The sequence below is a fragment of the Haliaeetus albicilla genome, chromosome 11 (genome assembly GCF_947461875.1).
Source record: "Haliaeetus albicilla chromosome 11, bHalAlb1.1, whole genome shotgun sequence".
Taxonomy (NCBI): Eukaryota; Metazoa; Chordata; class Aves; order Accipitriformes; family Accipitridae; genus Haliaeetus; species Haliaeetus albicilla.
The window spans coordinates 7,620,973-7,640,532 of record NC_091493.1 but is presented as its reverse complement, the minus strand read 5'-3'; the positions used below and the strand labels follow the sequence as shown (position 1 = coordinate 7,640,532).

General features: G+C 42.5%; 1 protein-coding gene across 5 annotated transcripts in view; it reads right to left on the bottom strand.

Annotated features, from left to right (window-relative positions):
• The window catches only part of RHOBTB1 (Rho related BTB domain containing 1), a 56,744-nt gene extending 37,356 nt beyond the window's left edge, over positions 1 to 19,388 (bottom strand). The window contains exons 1-2 of one of the 5 annotated variants that reach the window (XM_069795994.1): positions 19,163 to 19,388; positions 14,479 to 14,573 (exon numbers count right to left, since the gene is read on the bottom strand). The gene's annotated coding sequence lies outside the window, so the exon portion shown is untranslated. Of the gene's footprint in view, positions 1 to 1,389; positions 1,615 to 14,478; positions 14,574 to 15,009; positions 15,180 to 18,748; positions 19,064 to 19,162 lie in introns of those variants that run through there. The other 4 variants (XM_069795990.1, XM_069795991.1, XM_069795992.1 and 1 more) reach the window with 4 other exon arrangements.
• Between the last annotated feature and the right edge of the window lie 172 nt (positions 19,389 to 19,560).

Genomic DNA, 19,560 nt, shown 5'->3' with positions numbered 1-19,560 from the left:
TATTTCTTCTTGTATAAAAATACTTCTACGCATATCAGCCTGCCCCAGATCTTATGTTCCTTGAGTATTATGTCACTTAGATAAAGAACCCTGGTACAAATACTGAACTCACCAAGTTTGGTTTTTTGGGTTTGGGTTTTTTTTTTTCCTGTTAATAGTGTGTAGATACATTGTATACCCGAGACATAGAATCAGGCATACAAGTCCAATGTGCATATAGAAGAAAAGCATAACCTAATGAGAAAGGACCTCAGAAAAATATTGAAAAGAAATTAAGCTGTTCTGTTTCCATGTACTGTGACTCTCGATCCTGAAATACAGCCTGTACAGAGATGTGTGCCATTCAACTGCTACTTACACTGAGCAGTCATATCGCAACTCTTTAATGTAGTCCTAACAATGGTGGTTTTCTCCCCTCATGCTTTATTTTTGCCTAGAAAGACCAGTAGCTTAAGAACTCCCCTCGAGCACACTGAACAAACTAATTTCCACCTCAGCTTCTATTACAGCTCAAGCTGAACATTTGGCTTTGAGTCAGCTGTGTGTCCTGAAATAGTACATAAACCGAGGATGAACAAAGTCATTGAGAATATTCTGGCATCACTTCCTTGCTCTCACTGTGACCATATGCAGAGCTTCAAGGGCTTTCTTTTATTATTATCATTTTTTTAAACAAGTATATTGCTGCCTTCAGAAACCTGAGTAGTGCCTTGACCAATAGAAGGCAACTCGGAGCTCTCCAACTAGTGCACCTCAGTCTGTACAGGGACTGATTTCTCTTTGCTCTAGATGTTGGATGCCACAACACCCACTAAAGGTTGACTTAACAAATTAAAGTCTGCTACGGTTTGTCTCTACAGCCCCTTTCTAAGGCCCCCAAACAGGTCCCGACACAGATACCTGATAACGTGTGCTGCAAGACCCCCCCAGCAGCCTCTGGCTGTTGTCACAGCAACCCACAACAGACTCCACAGACGCAGCAGGGGGAAAGAAGGGGGGGGGGGGGGGGAAGAGGGAGAAAGAGAAATCCTTCGGGTTTTTAGTAAATGACACTCAGAAGTACCAAGCGCCAGGAGGTTTCTGCTCCCCGCACACATCGCACCCCTCTATTTTTGCCTGGCGCCTTGTGGCCTCGCTGGAAGAAGAAGCCAGGCAGATCTGCTTCATCAAGGACTCGGCCCTCCCCGTCCTGGGGAAGGGGACGATGCCTCTTCCTCTCTCTCCCGACGAGGAGGGAGCGCACCTGCGGCCAGACGGGACGCGCAGGGCACCGCCACCCGCGCCCTGCGGAGCCGCTGGCTGCCAGCCCGACCCGGCCCCGCACACGCAGCCGCGGAGGCTGCGCCGGCAGGTTGGAGCACGATCGCGCCCGGGCGACGCGGGACCTACCCGGGAGGGCGGGATGCCCGGCAGCCGGGGTGCACGCAGCGGGGCTGGCCCCCCGGCCCCGGCGGGACGGGAGGCGGGGGTGGCCGCCGCCGCCGCCGCTCCCCCTTCCCGCTGCTCCTTACAGCGGCGGGGCAGTGCCAGCAGCCAGCCCGACTCGGCAGGGAGGCAGCATGCCGCCGGCTCCCCGCCCGGCCCGGCCCGGCCCGCCCCGCGGCGCTGAGTCGGGCGGCGGCGAGGCCGGCGGGAGCCGCGCGCACCGTGACGTCTGCAGCCCCGCGTCCTATTTTTAGCGCGGCGATTGGATTTCATTCATGAAACCGGGGCCGCCGCGCGTAAAGGGGCGGCGGCTGGAGCTGCGCCGGCCGCCGCCTCCGCCCGGCCCGGCCCGGCCCGTCTCACGGCGCCTGCCGGCAGCGCGGAAAGCGCGCAACCGCGACCCGGGGGCAGCCCGGGGGGGCAGCCGCCGCCTCCTCCTCCTCCTCCTCCTCCTCCTCCTCCTCCTCCTCCATCCCGGCACCAGCACAATGCGGGGGCTTTCTGCCACGGCCCCGCACGGGAAGAGGTCGGACACGAAACTGGTCAAAAATAAATGAATACCGCCCCCCCCCCCCCCCCCCTCCCCGTATGCATACACACCCTGTAAATGCCGTGTATCCAAACCATGCAGAGGTCCTGAAGGCCTCCCTGGATACTCCATTTTCACTAATATTTGAACCCTTCATGTAAAACAGACACGCACAATTAAACAACAACCCCCCCTTCTCTTAAGCTGATATTCTAGACTTGAAGTTTTCTAACCACTGAAAATGGCTCAAGTCCCTGTCTGTAACTGGGAAAAGCACCCACAATTCAGACCAGGCTCCCTGCTAAAACACTGCTCTCCGGCTCTTCTATTCACCACTTGACATCGACAAAAATGTAACTAACCAGTAAGGGGCATGGGCACAACTGCTGCAGCTAAGGGAACTTTTTGACGCAGCTGTGACCATTGGAAACAAAATATTCTCTTACAGCAACCTGGACTCATGCATTGCACAGTCTTGTAGCAGTAATACAGTCCTTTTTTTGGAAAACATGTTATAAAGTTGTTTTAAAAACACCGCTTCCAATAACAGTTAACAGTACCAATAATAGGTTAACAGCATCCAACTGCGTCCATTACTTACACTTTTCAAATTCCCAGAAGCCAAACTTACATTAACCAGGTCAGACAGCAACAATTTTCAATTGAGTACATCTACTTCAGGAAAAATTACAGTTTGCAACTTCATATCACAGGAGGCTTTTAGGTGCAGAAGAACAACGTGCATCATTGCAAATATTAAGTGTTACTTTCCTAGCTTTGCACAGTGTTTGGATGGGCAAGACAAATGCATCAGAAACAACCAGCCCTCACTCAGACATCTGCTTGCAATCAAAGAAATATCAAATTGATAATGAAGGCAACAAAAAGTAAAAAAAGTCAACAGATAAGTTTCAAACTCTACATGAACTATCTTTTCTCCACAAATGAGGGCTAAAAATTTTCATTCTATGCAAGAACAACAATCCGTGTGTATTCACTTGTTTCTAGGACATGCAACTCTTCAGAAAACAATAAGACCCAGGTTCATCCCACTTAATTCAGGGGGCTGAGCAAAGCAGGCTGATAAAAATTGGCAGGGTGATAAAAAGGGTATTCCTTTTACTGGACTGTTTCCATATGGCAAATCTTAATTCCTTATTGGTACTTTTGTTTTACAGTCTAAATGATCACTTTCTGAAGACAAATCACAGAGCTAGAACCCCACGTCTCTATGAAACACACCTAGACTGTCACTGCTGCAAACAGAGTAAATGTTATTGCCAGAACAGGTAAGTTAGCATCATGTGGGAGAAAATTGATACAAAGCAACCAGACTTGCTCTGATACTGACTCAAGAAGTATTGGACTGCAATAAACACCACCACCACCTTTAGATCTGCTTGCAAGCTTGTTACAGAGCTTTTCTACAGGAATAAAGAAAGAGGGCAGGAAAGAGAGAATGTTTTTTTAGTGCACAACAGTAAATTTAGCAGAATACAGCAATGACAAAGATTAGTCAGGTGGTTAAAATGGGAAAAAGAGAAACAGGGCTTTGCTTTTGATGGGGATAAAGAAAAGGTCTCAAGTTTCTCTCTTTTTTTCTGTTTCATCAAAGGGTACCCAGAGCCTAAAGGCTTCTGCAGCTGTGGAAACAGCTACTTGCTACTATGTAGTTTCCACTTTAATGACCATCTATAGCAACTTTTACCATTCAGTCCTTCCCCACCACAAACATGTAACTTCTAATATAATTCAGATTGCAGCTTTTCCAGCAAAGTATAAAATAAAACTCCAGGAGAGCTAGAAGCACTCTGTTCTCTGACACATAATCCTATTGAACCGTATTTATGTTTTTCCAAATTTTTAAACAAACAGTTGAGTTTTGACCATAAACTTGAGTGACACACCTTGAGAAGTGGCTGAAATGCATCTCTAATAGGGTGTAGATCAACCAACAGGTTCGAGGCTTTGATACAAGAAAGCACAGTAAAAAACCACAAGCATTCCCACCGACTTTGCATAAGCATTAAAAATATATGAGTAGTAATGGTAAAGCTTTACTCAATTAGATGTTTAAGTATTCCAGATAGCCAGCTTGGATTTTTCTTTTTTTTTTTTTTTTTTATTTGTTTTCAGGGGAGAATGACAGCTAGAGTGAAAGGGAGAAGGAAATAAGTTCCATCTTTGCAAGCTATCCTAAAGGACATGGAATTGGACGATGACTAGCATTTAACTACAGAGTCTGCTTTTGCCAAGTATGTACAGCTTTCCAAGACATGATTATGGGCTGCCAAATGTGCCCATTGTTGCATCTCCATTATGTGCTTTTAACACTATCACACAACTTAGAGAACAAATGGATTAAAAAAAAAAAAAAAAATTAAAACATGCATTCACACCCATGGAGAATTCTACTTACTTAGAATTATTTTAGTTTTGCTAAATCACAAAATGCATTTGGAAGTACAAATGTAAAGGTATATTCCCATATGCTCCAACATCTTTTTTGTTACTCTGGGGCTAAATTAACCTTTCGTTTTTGAGAATATATTTCTCAGATGATTAAAAAACATCAGGAGAGAACATCAAACTGTAACTGAATTTACAAATAACCTTTCTACTCCTGAATCTGGAGAGTTAGTTTAAGTTCAGAGGCTGCTCCAACATGCAGTGTTAGCAGAACTCTTCAAGGAGCTTTCTACCAGCTCAGAAATGCTGAAGCTCAGTACCCTCAGGCCCTTTCATCCTCTGCACCCCTGAGACACCAGAGAAAGGCTCAGGAGTAGATGGGTTGAAAAAATACCAGTCAAGGATAACAGGAGGTGCGGGAAGAGGGACTGCAAGCATTTACTTCAGTTTCTTTGTCAAAACTCTTCTGGAAGAGGAGGAAATGGACTAGTCTATGCTTCTTACCATCCCATCATAATCTAAGTCTGCTGTATCTGCAGAAGAATGATAGTCTAAGCATGGTAAGTAAGTCTGGAGTTTAGTTTTTATATTGTTTACCAGCCTTCTGAAAAAGTCTACATCCCAGACTCGAGGCCATGTGGAAGCAAGGGATTCTTCCCTGTATTAAGAGGTCTAGGTAGGGTCTATCACGGATGCCTGCTTAAAAAAAAAAAAAATCTAGTCATGTGGCCCCTTGCTACCTCTGAGGACCCACTCAAACTTTTAATACAGGACAACTGAGATTATTTCCCCTCTGTTTTATGTAGTAACGCCCAAGCATGAACACAGTTTCCTAAGACAAGTTATACACACTGATAACAGTCAGCATGGACAGTTACAGGACTGGGCTTGAGTATGCACTGAGAGAACACGGATCTGACATTGCAGAGGCAGCCTAGGACAGTCCAAAAATGAAACTCAATAGTACAGGACAAACTCATGTTCCTCTCTATCCCTTATCCCTGAATGCAAGGGCCCTTCATATTAGAAGACTTTAAGAGCATGTTAAGATTAAAAGATCTGTTGGTAGAAATAAGCGTAAATGCACAAGGTATTAAGTAAAACAAAGTAAGTTAAATTATGCCATATGGGCTCCATGTTGCATATGGCAATCTCACAGGGACAGAAGGTACTCTGTACAGTCCGTGAAACCTGCTTTCAACAATTCAAAAGAACAAGAATGAATGTTGTACAACCAAAATAAGGAGACATGTGGTACTTCAGTTGTGGACTTCACCATTGACCCATTGTATGTGATATACATAATCTCAGCCAACTGGCAGCATGTGAATGAAAATATCAGAATTACCCAGTTCCTGTTATTGAAATCTACTTTTTCCCCACAATTAGTTTTAGAGGCTTTAATTATGTGGGTAGATCAAAATAATTTCTAACTAATTCTGTAATGGATTAGGATATATTTAATTAGATTTTATCAAAAAAATTTCATAAAGAGAATAAGTGCCTTGAAAAAACTATGTTAATGCATATTCTATACACATTGAAATAAAATTCAAGTCATTTCCTGACAATGCAATTTTTGTATTAATGTGTTTGCATTCAGAACTGTAATGTACCCATGCCAAATGCTTATGCATTCACAATTAGCTTTCTTTTCAAAACTATTATCTATTGTATGCAGTCCTTTATTCTCTTTGGTGTAATAAGGACAGAGTTTAGCATTTGACGTAAGGTGCTTCTATTTAGTGATGTCAACATCTATTCTCAGCCAACTGTGCAAATTGCTTAGGCCAGTTCCATCCCTTTTGATACTATCCCACACAACTGTCTCAATTCTCAGAGATGGAGACATGTAATGTATACAATGATATCTTCACTGTGTGCATTAGACACCAACATAGACCATTATGCATTTATTTGTTAGGGTTTTTTTCAGTTACTCACTGAATGCTAAATATAGTGCAAGACCATCATCAGTTAAGAAGCCTGCAGTGCACCAGATTTTGTTAGAGCATTCTGTGAATGACATATAGCACCAGTTGTTTGCCGTATGAATTGTGTTTCCACATTCTTTTTCACTAGCAGAGGGATATATGCATACATTTTAAACAGCTGGGTAAACAAGAAAGGGACTGTCTAGAGAAGGAAAATGCCAATACTTATAATTTGAAATAAAAATTAGATACCTACCACTTTTTCAGAGGGTTATATTTCAACAGTGCTTTAGTTTTTAGTCTAATCTCGTGTAGGATGTTGGCTTTTGCCTTCCCCCGCTCCCATATTTAACCCTGCTGTCCTCACCTCACACCACAACAGAATTGCAGTTTAGGTGGGAAGGGGCCTCTGCAGGTCATCTAGTCCAACCTCCTCCTCAATGCACAGTTAACTTCAAAGCCTGATCACGTCAAGGATGGTAAGTCCACAGTCTCCAACCTGCCTGTTCCATTGCTTAGCCACTCGCTATGAAAATGTTTTTCTTTACATCCAGTCAGAATTTACCTTGCTGCTACTTGTGACTGCTGCCTCTTGTCCTTTTGTTGTGCAACTGTGAGAAGAGTCTAGTTTCCCCTACAACACCTTGTTAGGTCCCTGAGATAGTAATTAGATGCCCTCTTAGCCTTCTCTTCTCCAGGCCAGATAAACAGCTCCCTCAGTCTCTCTGTCTATATCTTATGTTTCAGTCCCATAACCATATTAGTGGCCCTTCATTGCACTCTCTTCAGCTGGTCAATCTCTCTTCAGTGCTGTGAAGCCTGAAACTGGACACAGTACTTCAGATGCAGCCTCACAAGTGCCAAGTAGAGGGGAATAATCACTGCCATTGACCTCCTTGCTACACTCATCCTAATGCAGCCCGGTATGTGGTTAGCCTTTGTTGCTGGAAGGGCACTCTACTGACTCAGGTATATCTCAGCCTGTTCACTTGCGCTGTCGGTCTTTCTCATGAAACCTTACAAATCTCTATTACTGCCTTTGCTGCTGCACTTCTCTTCCTACAGGCTGCATAGTTTGGTCTTAAAAGGGAGTGGATTCATTTGAATAGTCCCTGTTTGCAAAGTTAGGTGTACCAGGATACAATTAAGCAAAATAAAATTTTGGCTTAATATGAAGAACAGCAAGAGAAACAGCTGAGTGGTTATGTAAGAGCCTCCCAAGGGAAGAAGTGGCAGACTTATGGCTCGTTGCATTCACAGCCCAGAGAGGACAAGGCTGTATTAAGTATTTGTTGTACAGCACAGTTTTGTATTAGATGTGTAATTTTTTTCAGTGGCAACAAGTTTGCAACAGCTTGTATTTGCTATATTCCATGCTTCTAGATCCTCAGAACTACAACATGTGTAAGAAAGATTTAATTAGCTTATAAAAACAGTTCCAAACAGAAGCTAAATGGGAGGAACTGACTAGTAGGAGGATTTCTTCTTGAATGTGTGTCATTTTGCTGTTTGGCAAGGGAATGAAACTGGAAGTGAATGCACCAAAATTTCATAAGACTTTTTCCCAACTATTCAAAGCATGCCTGTTTCATCAGCTATTTCCAGTATTTATTTTCCAGTGTTTTCCAAGGTACAGGAGATTCACCTTCAAAATCAATGGTTTGCCTTTTATGGCAATCTATTGGAGTGTTATATTTTATAAAGCTCACTAACCAAAATTAAGGGTAATGCTATGCTTAATGCAGCAGTGAAAATTTGACTAATATGAGAAGAATTATTCTAATTTCTTGACAATTCTGTCCCTAGCTACTTCCTCTTTTCGCAGACTGGGACATACCAGAATAACTCTTTATTTCCACTTCACAGGACAACATTCACACATATATGAAATGCTAATCCCAGGAGCAAAACCTCACCTTGAAGAACTGATTTCATGTCTGTACTATGTTATCCAATTATCTCACCTGTAGTGCTAGCATCTGTATAACTGTTCAGAGTTTCTTAAAATGTTTCTGCCATCTAATCAGATGTTAATGGAATGGAAAGAACTTCTTTGTGGAATGAAATGAGAGTCATAGCAAACAGTTAGCTGGGGAAGATTTTATGTCCGTCTCACCTTCTGGCTAGCTGTCGGTCTCTGTCCCTCCTCTATGTAGATCAGTCAAAATGCACTTCTGTCTGAGTACTGAGTTTCGAAGACAGTGGTATCTTGGAAGCCCTGTATACTACAAGAGGAGGTTTTCAATGGCAAACACAGTCTTTGCTTCTCACTTTTGATCCGAGGTATTGAGCTTTAAAAGCCGTACATAAATGGATCAGCTCTCATTCTTTAAAGCATTATAAATGTTCTCCCTGCCTTTTGAGGCTTGTGAAAATCACCTAACATATTAAAAGCCTAGTAGCTTTATATGCAGAAGGATACAAAAGGTAGACCAAATTTTAGAAGCTGAAATATTGGTCAGAGATTGCATAAATTCTACAGGAGCAATACATAGAGATCTCTGCAACGACATGCTGTTACTGCTCAGATTTGCTTATACTGGTGCTATAAAGAGATCACAAGGAGAAGTCTTGAACACAGATCTCTAATTACAGGAATGGGAAGGTGTAGGGTAGGGGTGATGAGAGTAAGAGAAACAAAGTGGATTTTCTCTCTTTTTTCGCAGTTGCCAAAGACTAGTATTATTGGTCTCTGAATCACTGCTTATATACAAGAACAGCAGCCATATTCTGATCTTTATAGGGTGTCAAGCCAACAGAGCAGCATTAAATACTAAAATCAAGGGCAACTTAATCTCACCACCATTAATCTTTGAGAAACAGCCTTATTACCTACAACTTACTCGTGTGCACCTCTGTCCCATAGTTAGCTAGACACGAAAGTAGAAGACCCCAATTATGGTTTAAGAACCTGATATAAATCCTACTGAAACTGATGGGGAAAAGCTTCCACTGACTCCTGTGGGCTTCAATTCAGGTGGTAATCAAGAAGAAAAAATCCATCAAATTAGTTGCAACATGCCTGTCTTAGAAAGTTGAAGAAATATAACTTAAAGTAGCTGAAGCAAAACAACACCGAATGAAACACCTATCACTTTAATATTTTTTCCACTAGGTTGTTCAAAGAATGTACTGGTTTGGGTTACAATTCCTTCTCCCCCCCCCCCCCCCGGTTTACAGTACGAGTCTTCATTTATTTTGAATAGTGTGATTCTGCATAGTAGCAACACTGTGGCTTTAACCATTCAAGATCCAAATTCAAAGTCTCAAACACCTGTTATATTCTGCACATTTTCTACTTTTGAACCATACATTTTTTGAAAGAGAAAGCTTTTCCAGGAAGGTAAGACCTTGTGCCTCTTACAACCATTTACCCCAGTTTAATGACATGATTTAGTTACACTAGCACAGATTGCCTTCAAAGACTGCACTTTTGCAACACAAACTTAAATTCACTGGGTTAGACAGGATTATATCAGCACAAGGTTTCCACTGTCTAAACACTGCTTAGCTATTTTAGCAGTTTACTTCATATGTCTAAGCAAATCTAGTTACCAGATTTTTGTTTCACCACTGAGTCAAGGCCTTAGATCATATGCAGAAAGAAAATTACCAGGGTTGGTTCTGATGGACATCTTTCTCCCCCCTGAAACACTTTCTGTAAATTCTAGCAAAGCTGTGTAGCTGAAGGATAATGGTAACTGCAGAAATTGCAGAGGAATGCACACAAGTGATCCATCCAAGTGAATGTACACAAGTGATTCCACGTCTAAGAAGCAGGGAATGAAGACAGTTTGTATGTTTCACTGCAGGCTGTTTGATAAGACTTTCCCAAATGATGTTTTATAGCAATAGTTACGCAAAAGGATTCTGTTCTTTTTTAATGCTACCATTCAAAAGCCATCAACCATGAAAGCACATCTTTCTTGCACATATTTGCAGTTTTTACTGAGGGTGCGGAACATAGTACCTTCAAGAGCTGTCAAAGTATTGTTACAGGCTTGAAGTACAGATTAGGCAAAAGACAGAGAGCTTAAAGGATTCAAGCTACTATGTATACTGTGTGATTTGCGAAGTGTGGAGAAAAAACCATCACTTTCCAATTATACATATACAAACAGATAACTGCAGCATTTACATATGTCAGGAGCAGAATTTACCTTTGTAAAATTAAAACCAAACTAGAACTACCAGCAGTGGTTTGGAACTTAATTAGTCACTCAGGGACCTTTAACAAAATCAGAAGTATTCCAGTGCCTTGAAATTTCTCATGCACTCATTGCTTGGAAGTCATATTGCCAAAGCATCATGAATTCTACTAACAGTTTTTTTCTTTTTCAATAAAGTAGCAAGGCACATAGCTTTTTATTTTTAAAGAACCCTTTACAGCCTTTTCTGAGTTAGGCAAGAGTCCTTTTCCTGGGTAAGGGTAGAAGGGAATAACTACAAAGATATTAATCTTACTTGCTCCCATACATATTGGCAAAAGTGCTAGAGCAGGGCGCATTTTGTAGCATTATAGAAGCCTCAAGTGAACTGAATGCCTCCCCCACCTCATCTCCAAAATATTTTTGCAGGAAAAGATATGAATTATTGACAGAGGCAACTGCCTATAAAATTTTGTGAAACTATATCTGTTACAGAAGATAAATATTTCTCCACCATTCCAATTTAAAATAGATGAACAGCACTTATTTTTTACATTAGGCTTCTAGCTGAAATTCAGAACTACAGCTAAAATGTTATTGTACTATTATTGTAAGAGAAATATTGAGAGTTCCTTAATTATAGTGTTACCAGTGAGAACCACTGTTGCAAACACACAAAGAAAGGAGGATTAAAAGAACCAAATTCACCCCTGGAGAAATTCCAATGGAGGCAGTTGCATCACCTCAAGAAGAGCCTGACCTACAGGTATTTTCCTTAAAAGACTGGGAAGCATTTTTTGAAATGTTCCTCTTTATTTAGTGACCAATAATCTACATATATGCCTAAGCACGTACAACAGTTGAAAACATGTATCTGAAATAGAGGAGCCAAATTTAAGGAGTTCAAGTGTTAAGCAATAGCCATAAATCAAGAACTGAAATGTGGATAGTCATAAGACCCACAACATGTATATCTGTCTCAAGTGTAAACGGTACCTGATACTCAGGACAATTATTGGAACTTCTGCCTACTTAGGAGCCTGTGTAGAAGCACATTTCACCACTGACAAAGTGGTGAAAACAAGCAAGTATCTAAAGCTCAAGTACCGTTACCATACTAAGTATGTTTTTATTGTTGCAAATCCTCATCTTGAGTGCTAGGCCCTTGCTTCCAAAAGTGTGAGACACAGGTAATTCCAGTTGGCAAGAGGATACTCGGGTGACAATACTACTTTTATATCACAACTTGGACTTCTTGTGTTGGATACCTTGTCGCTTAAGCTCCCTGAATAAATGGACATTTCAGAACTGCATCATTTCTTTCTTCATTTCCCACCTAACAATAACAAAGAATTGTTTCCCAATTCTGCATAGATGTTGTGAGAATCATTCGTTCTCCTTTATTAAAAGCACAGGAAATCCCATGATGAAGTTAGAAATGTGCTTAGTACAGGATTTCAACAGTGTGTGATAGACAGTTATAGAGAACATAAATTTAATTACAAAGATTAAAAGCAACAAACAGCAACACTGCCCCTTCCCCGACATCCCAACCACAGACACACAACAGTTCCCCAATTTTCTAATCTCTAGTCACAAGCAATCATAAGCTTGTGAAGAACTAGATCAAGCAGTTTTAACATTTAAAATTTGCTCTGCTACATTTAATTGTACTGAAGTTTACTCTTTCACACACCCCCACCTCAGCTGGTTTTGCACAGTCCAGAACTTTGTTTTTACCTGTCTGAATTGTCAGCTAAATTAAATTGCCAGATTCTCTGCTGTAGTGGCTAACATACATGTACCTATTTTATTCCACTGACTGTGGAGAAAGCAATCTCTGAGAGGGCAGTAGATTCTTTAACCCAAGAGCTAAATTTACTACAACTTGTCTCATAATGCCTCAAGTGACACAGAAGCCCATAAGCAAATAAGCTGTGACCGGGATGTTAAGGAGCAAATAACACCTCTACAAAGACATGCCTTCCACAGATGTAGCATTTTCTGACTCAACCACATGACAATACATAAGTTAACTTTTGTCCAGACCTGCTGATATGTTCTCTTCAAGAAGTGAGACCCAATCACAGAAGCAACATAAACTGGTGTGGAAACAGCAAGTTTCCAAGAACATTATTCTGTAACTTAATTACATAAGCTACGTGTGTTACTCAGAAATTCATTTAGAGACAGAAAATCAGGCTGAGAAGTGAGACTTGACACTGGGAGCAGAGGTGAAGAGAGATATTGCAGTTCTTAGGTGTGCCATTTGCCTTAATAAGTACTTTGTGATGCTGAGATCACTCAGTGTATATTAAATAATTCATAGCATCACAACTTGCATACATGTAATATTATATACTGGCTTTCAGGAACTGCATTACCTATAAAATGACTTCTATTTTTGTTCGCAAAGTATATGTTTGTCTGTCAAGGGGGCTCATTAAATTACTAATGTAACTATTAAAGCTATTAAATTACCAATTTTGAGGGATCAATTCAAAGCACATTGAGATAAGCATAAATCCAAAGCAAACCAAGTGTCTCTTCACTTCAGTGACCCTCCTGTGAGGCCCTGAATGCTGAAATCTCTTTCTCCTGACAGCATTAACCTGTTCTTTGTATGACCCTCCCTGGCCAAAACACTGAAGTAGTTATTCCTAGGGGTCACAAAACATTCTGTTTGGTAGTACATAATGATGGGGGGGGTGGAACGCTTGGTTTGTGTTTGCTTTGAGAGCCCAGGGAAGAGATTACTCCTTAAGCTTCCTGACAAGATGCTTATTTTAATTCACATTGTCACTATGTTTTCCGATGAACAAATATTTATACTTCAGAGGAAATGTTTCAGTAACATGTAACAGGCAGGATAAGAAACATGTTCACTTCCCTTCCCTTTATTATGAGAAAGCAATTTTGCTTACATGAGAAAGTAAATAAATAGATTCTCTAGAGATGCCTGGGAAGGAGTCATTCTTGCAGGGAACCTGTCTTGAAAATATTGGCAGCATGTCACTGTGTTAGATGACCTGTAGAGATTTCATTTGTAATTGCAAGAAATAAATACATCAGAGATTTATCGTTTCCTTTGTTCAGAGAAACAGACCATTCTTGTACAATCCTGTCTTAATTAAAATATTTTCCCTTCTGACAAATTTTAGTAGCATGTTATGTTCCTAGCTGCATTACTATAAAGTACCTTTAACACATATGGCAAGATATAAAACCACCTTTTGTTAATGCTTCTGAACATATAACAGACTGGGAAGGCCAATGGGTGATAACAACCTAATTTCACTGACTACTCCAAAATTTGAGCAGGGGGCTGGACTGTATGACTTCCTGAGGTTCCCTACAACCTTAATTTTCCTGTGATCCTAAATTAAGGAGATGTATTTTTTTTTTTTCTAACTTACATGCTTACTGTATGAACCTGTGAAGATCTGGGTGGGGGACTTGGCAAAAGCATTATTAATATGCACCTGTAATTCAGGCTGGCAACAGCCCCACCTTTTCCCTAGGCTGCACAGAGCAGGCAAAAAGCAAGCTGCCTGGTTGCATGAAAGAGTGCCTGCGTATTTATGGTACAAACTCTTTCTTCATCCCAGGATCTCACTCATTTCCTGCATCTGGAGTTAGTCTGTGTAAGTATTCACTCTTGAAAATTAGACTTAGCAGCTTCCGTCTCTTTTATGCTTTGAAGAAAAGCTTGACATTTGGTCAAAAGCTACTATGTGCAGAAGCCGCCCATTACACTAACTCCCCAACAATGCGGATCCTTTATACATTTGTTTTTGTCTACTGGAATATCAGAACAAAGCTGACTAATCCTGTAAGTGAAAACATTAATTCTAGAACTTTTCAGTTAAGACTTTCAGTACAAAGTTCTCCAAGTCACAGATGTTATAACTTTAAAATACCTGACCAAAAGCTGCTGGACAGAACAGCAGCAGTGACAGGCAACACTAAGTGAAAAGAGTCAGGGTTTTTTGTTTTGTTTGGGTTTGTTTTATTTCTCCTTGGGAATACTTACCTCACAGGAGAAAATAACGTTCATATCCATTTTTAACAGCTTGATCAAAAGCAGAATTCCATTAAAGATATTTCATTTCTCTTACTGTGGCACTCCTGAAGGAGAAAAAAGAAAGAAAAAAAAAAAGAGAGAGAATAAACCTTACTATTTTCAATCTAAAATTGTAACACATGCAATACCAAAGACATCTCTTATGATCTATTTTATATTGTAAAACAGGACTGCTTGGTCAACAAAACAATCTTTCAAAGCTTCAAACAGGTAAATTGAATATCTGCAGTAAAGTATTAACTGTTCACTCCAATGCACTGAAGAAATCATGGGTAGATAGATGAGCTTTTGAGCATAACTGGAGATTGACACAGCTCTGTCAAATAAAGCTTGTTCTTGAACAATTTTCCTCTGGATTTAGATTTAAAAAAAACCAAACAACAAAACAGCTTATGTGTCAGAACCAAACATCGCTGTATCACAGTTAACCAGCTCTTCATAGGTTAGTTAACAGGGTCTGAGGATGGGGATTTTGCCCACCTTCAAGAAGATGACAAGACTCTAAAATATGAGCTGACAGCCTGATGACAGGTGAACTGGGACTTCTGTGTTGCTTCCACCTTAGGTCCCAAATGAAATTAATTATAGAAGTGCTTCATTGGGTTTGGTAAATGTCTGCATTATTGTCACTTGGGTCCCATCCAGGAGCAAGGCTGAGGTTTTCAAGAACCTAATGTGGGAGCAACATTGTTTTCACCTCAGATGCTGCCCTAAAAGCAATGCTCAATGACACAAGTAGCTTTCAGAAGTTTCATGCTAGTTTGAAAAGCAGAAGCGAAATGCAGATTCTTTAGCTGAAGGGACTAGCGGCCTGCTTAGCTTTTCTAGGTATTTCTCCCTCCTTATCAGCAACATTTCAGAGTTGAATTTAGGACTGAAGTTAGTTTTTCACAGAAATTCCCACCTTCTGTAGATAGCATGCACAAGACAACAGTGAGGGTGAACATAGAAACTGAAGTAACACCTCATTCCACCTTTGAATAGACAAGCCACTGGAATTGACACTAGAGCTAGAGGTATGATATGTATATCCTTCTAGAAGTCCTTCCCTTCCATAGAAGCACCTTTGCTACTTATCCATAAGCATTTTAGTAGCAAAGACCATATCAGTCTTCCTTAGCTACCATGTTTTATGCAGCTACGACTGCTGAGAATCTTACCATCTTGTCTATTGTCTTCACCCTGACTTTCTCCAAGGCAGGCCCTTAGAGCCTCCACACATAGCTCCCTTTGTGAGCCCTACAAATAACAGCCTTATTCCACAATGAAACAAAACTCCAAATAATAAATTAAGTAGTGGCATTAGCACACCCAGGGCTTTCAAACTATTTAAATACCTATTTATGTGATACTGTACCATTCATAACTGTTCATTTGTTTCCTCCGTACTGATGGTAGATTAGAAGTTATCTGCAGCTTCTTTCAGAACATCCCTTTTCAGAAAAAAAGGGATCTGGTTTAACTGATCACAAACTCAGAGGTTTCCCTGGTTTTATTTCACCAAGATGTCATACATTTCAACCAGCCTTTCTGTGCTTTGCCCTCATTAAAATCCACAGATACGGCCTCCACAGATACATCAAGATCCTTCTCACTCTCAAACAGACATGTAAAGCCTTTCCACCAGCTCATTCATAATTCTTTTTCAGAAATCATTAATTATTTACATTTTTGTCCTATTAAAGGCCACATTGAGACTCTCCTGCTTGCTAAGAGATTTTTGTAATTGTTACGCTGTAAAGTCAGACCAGTTGTTTGAAGAGTTGTAAAAAGATAGAAATGTAGTTAAACCTGATTTTCATCATTACTAAAGCATAAGCCTAAAAGTTCCACGTCACAGAAATAAAGTTTCTGGCCTCTATCCCCCGCCTCTCAACCTCGGTTCGGCTTTCTGGTTTTGAAGATAGCTGGGACCACAAAAGAAAGGTTCTAATCCTAATTAGCATTGTGCTGCCTGATTACAACTCCAAATTGTAAACATCTTCCCTACCATGGTGGCAGAGGCAGATCTTCCATTTCTGTGATGGCAATCTGCGCTCAGAGGAATAGAGCAGCTAAACCTTATGTGCAACTTCTTCATCTGAGTCTTCAGGAACTCACAGCTGAAAAGACAGCTGGCTTTATGTGACTCTTATCCTGTGTGCCTGCACCAGAGAGCATCAGTTTTGGCCGTGGCAGTGCAATTCCTTCTCTCTCCCATCCACTCCTCACCTGGGCAGGCATTACCTGAACTAATGCTCACCCACAACTGCAACCGCACTATGGTGCTGTCTGCAGGACATGCAGTAAGGTCATGATAAGCTGAGGGAAACTAAAGCCAGCTGGAACAAAGAGTAATTCGGTGAGGGATGTACTTATATGGTCTAATTCTCCAAGGTGGGGAACTTCCTTTGAACGGGCAGGAAGGGGACGAGCAGATGGTTGTTGCCACAGGTTGGCAGGTGATACAATCGCAGTGCAAACCAGGCCCAGAAGGAATGCAGGGACCATGTGGAACACTGGGCTCTCTGGATGGCTCCTTGGGGCCAACACATAACCAGCCATGTGTGATCTGGCATAGGAGCCTCTTCTGCTACGGACAAGTCACTCCTCTAACGCAATGACGCTAGAGAAAACTCAAGGAAAACTCAGCCCAATTTTCTCCTCAAATCCACCCCAGGTCCACCTTTGGGTTGTTCAGTAGCCTAAGTTGATCCAGTCTTTTTTTCTCCCCCAGTTTTTTGTTGGGCTTTTTTTTGTTTGGTTTTTAGATTATTACCAAACTAACAATATTGCAGAATTTTATCCTCTCAACCTACTTAAGAGCTTCCATTTACCAGCCTATCATCTCTATATATTGCTTTCATATTTCTGTACATTTTCAGTACATCTGCCCAAAATGTCTGAACAAACTTTGAGTGATTATGTAGAAGAAAAGTAACTGCTTATAAGTATGATGTTTCTGCTTTGTTTAATATGGTTTTACTTCAAACTTTTGCCTATAAAAGTTCAAATACTGGAAGAAGTTCAAGTAAAAGAAAGGGCAGAACCTTAGTTCACCGTTGTAATCTTTACTATGACACACCTCACTTACTGTACATTACATGGTTGAACAGACAGTAGAAATTTTACTTCCCATTGATACCTAAACTAACATTTCCCCTCAACATATTTTCAAACCTTTAATGTTCCAGAATCCATAGTAAATGCAAGCGTTTTGCCCTTCCTACTTCAGTTTAGAGAAGTGTGTTTTTTCTGGGGTGTCCCTTAGAGATAAAGGAATTTTTTCCTCTATTGATTATATAGACAAAAGCAACCAATGACATGTGATGTAAATACCTTTATTTAACTACGTACAAATGATGGCATTTGGTGAGAAGCTGGCAATCAGGTTCTAAAAGAAGATAGGATACTATGATTGCCACTAACCCTGCCTTAAGAGGATCCACGACGAGTCGGTTAAACAAAAGCGTATGTATTAAAGCTCTAACTTCCTACGCTCCCCAAGTGGGAAAAGTTTTGCTCTTTTTTCATTCCTCTTTTCTGAGAGCTGCAAAAGAGCTGGGCTGGGTACAGCCTGCTGCTTCTCCCCCAGAGGTCCTCAACAACTGTAAGGAACAGAAGGGGCTCTCTAACTTCACCCTCCTGCTAGTCTTTTTGGAGACACATCCTTCTTCGTAACCAGCTCCTCTTGTATCCGGTTTTCTACGTGCATTTGCACTCTGTACAGATTGCAAATTTCATTGATGTAATGCAGAGACCCATTAATAATTTAAGATTAAAAAGGAACCCAAGGGCAGGAATATTCCATTTTTGCTCATGCAATAGATGTTACTTTGCTAGTACGTCAACTCAAGTTATCTTTGTGCATGCTACGTTAATTCAGTAAATTGCTTTTCAAACACAGTGCATTCAGAAAGTGCCTGGAGAATCTGTATGAGAGGAAAGTTTAATTTTTATGGTGAATGTGCTAGATCAATATCCAGAAAGAGAAATACAGACAGATTTCAGTTTTGTCCATCGAATTTTCAAAGAGAGGGGGCAGCCAGAATGAATCGTATAAAGAAGCCCCCTGCACAAACAAGGAAAAATCCTATCAGGTGTAGTGCTCCCAGCACACTATTTACACCGTGTTCAGCCAGAGAAATAATAAATACGTCTAACGGTATCTAACAGCTCAATAGCGTTGCAGCGGGACCGCCCGCACACCCAAGGGAGCTGTCAGCATTTTTAGCCTTACCGGGGAAGGGAACGGGACACCAGGTCGGGCCAGGCAGGTGCCGGGTCTCCCCCAGGGGCGGAAGCCAGACGCGGCGGCCCCGCTCAGCAGCCCGGAGGAGCCGGGAGCTCCTGTCAGGATCGGCCCTCGAAGAAGGGCGGCGGCGGCCGGCGCCCCCCGGCAACAACACCGCCCCGAGCCCCGCGGTGCCTCAGCCGCCCGCCGCTCCTTCCTCCGCCGCAGCTTCCCTCTCCCTTCGGGTCCAGCGGAGCTTGCCACCGCGTCCGGCTCCGGCCCCGCTGGGTCACCCGCGTCCCGACGCGCCCGGCCCGGCGAGCGCCCTGGAGAGACTCGGGCAGCGCCTGACAGCGGCGCCTGCCTCCCTCCCTCCCCGCCTGACGCCCGCGGGAGCGCGACCGGGGCCGCGCGTCTCACCTGAGCGCGGAGCAGGACCCGCTGGGGGGGACAGACAGGGTAGAACTGCCAGCCGCCGGCGCCGCCCGCAGCGCTCTGCCCAGCGCGGCCCGCCTCCTCAGCGGTGGGGTGCGGTGGGGCCCGGCCCGGCCCGCCCTGCCCTGTCCTGCCCGGCCCGGCCGGCGGGGAGCGGAGCGGCCGGCACGCCCAAGCCAACCAACCAGCCAGCCAGCCGCCCGCCCCGGGGCGGGCTGCGCCGGGCCGTCACGTGAGCGCGCTCGAGCACGCGGTGCCGTTACGGCCGTTGCAGCCGTTACGGCCGTTACAGCCGCGCGTGGCGGGAAAGGCGGGGGGAGGGAAGGGGCGGGGCGGGGCTGCTCTCTGTGGTGCCGCGCGCTGCGGCTCAGGTGAGGTGCGAC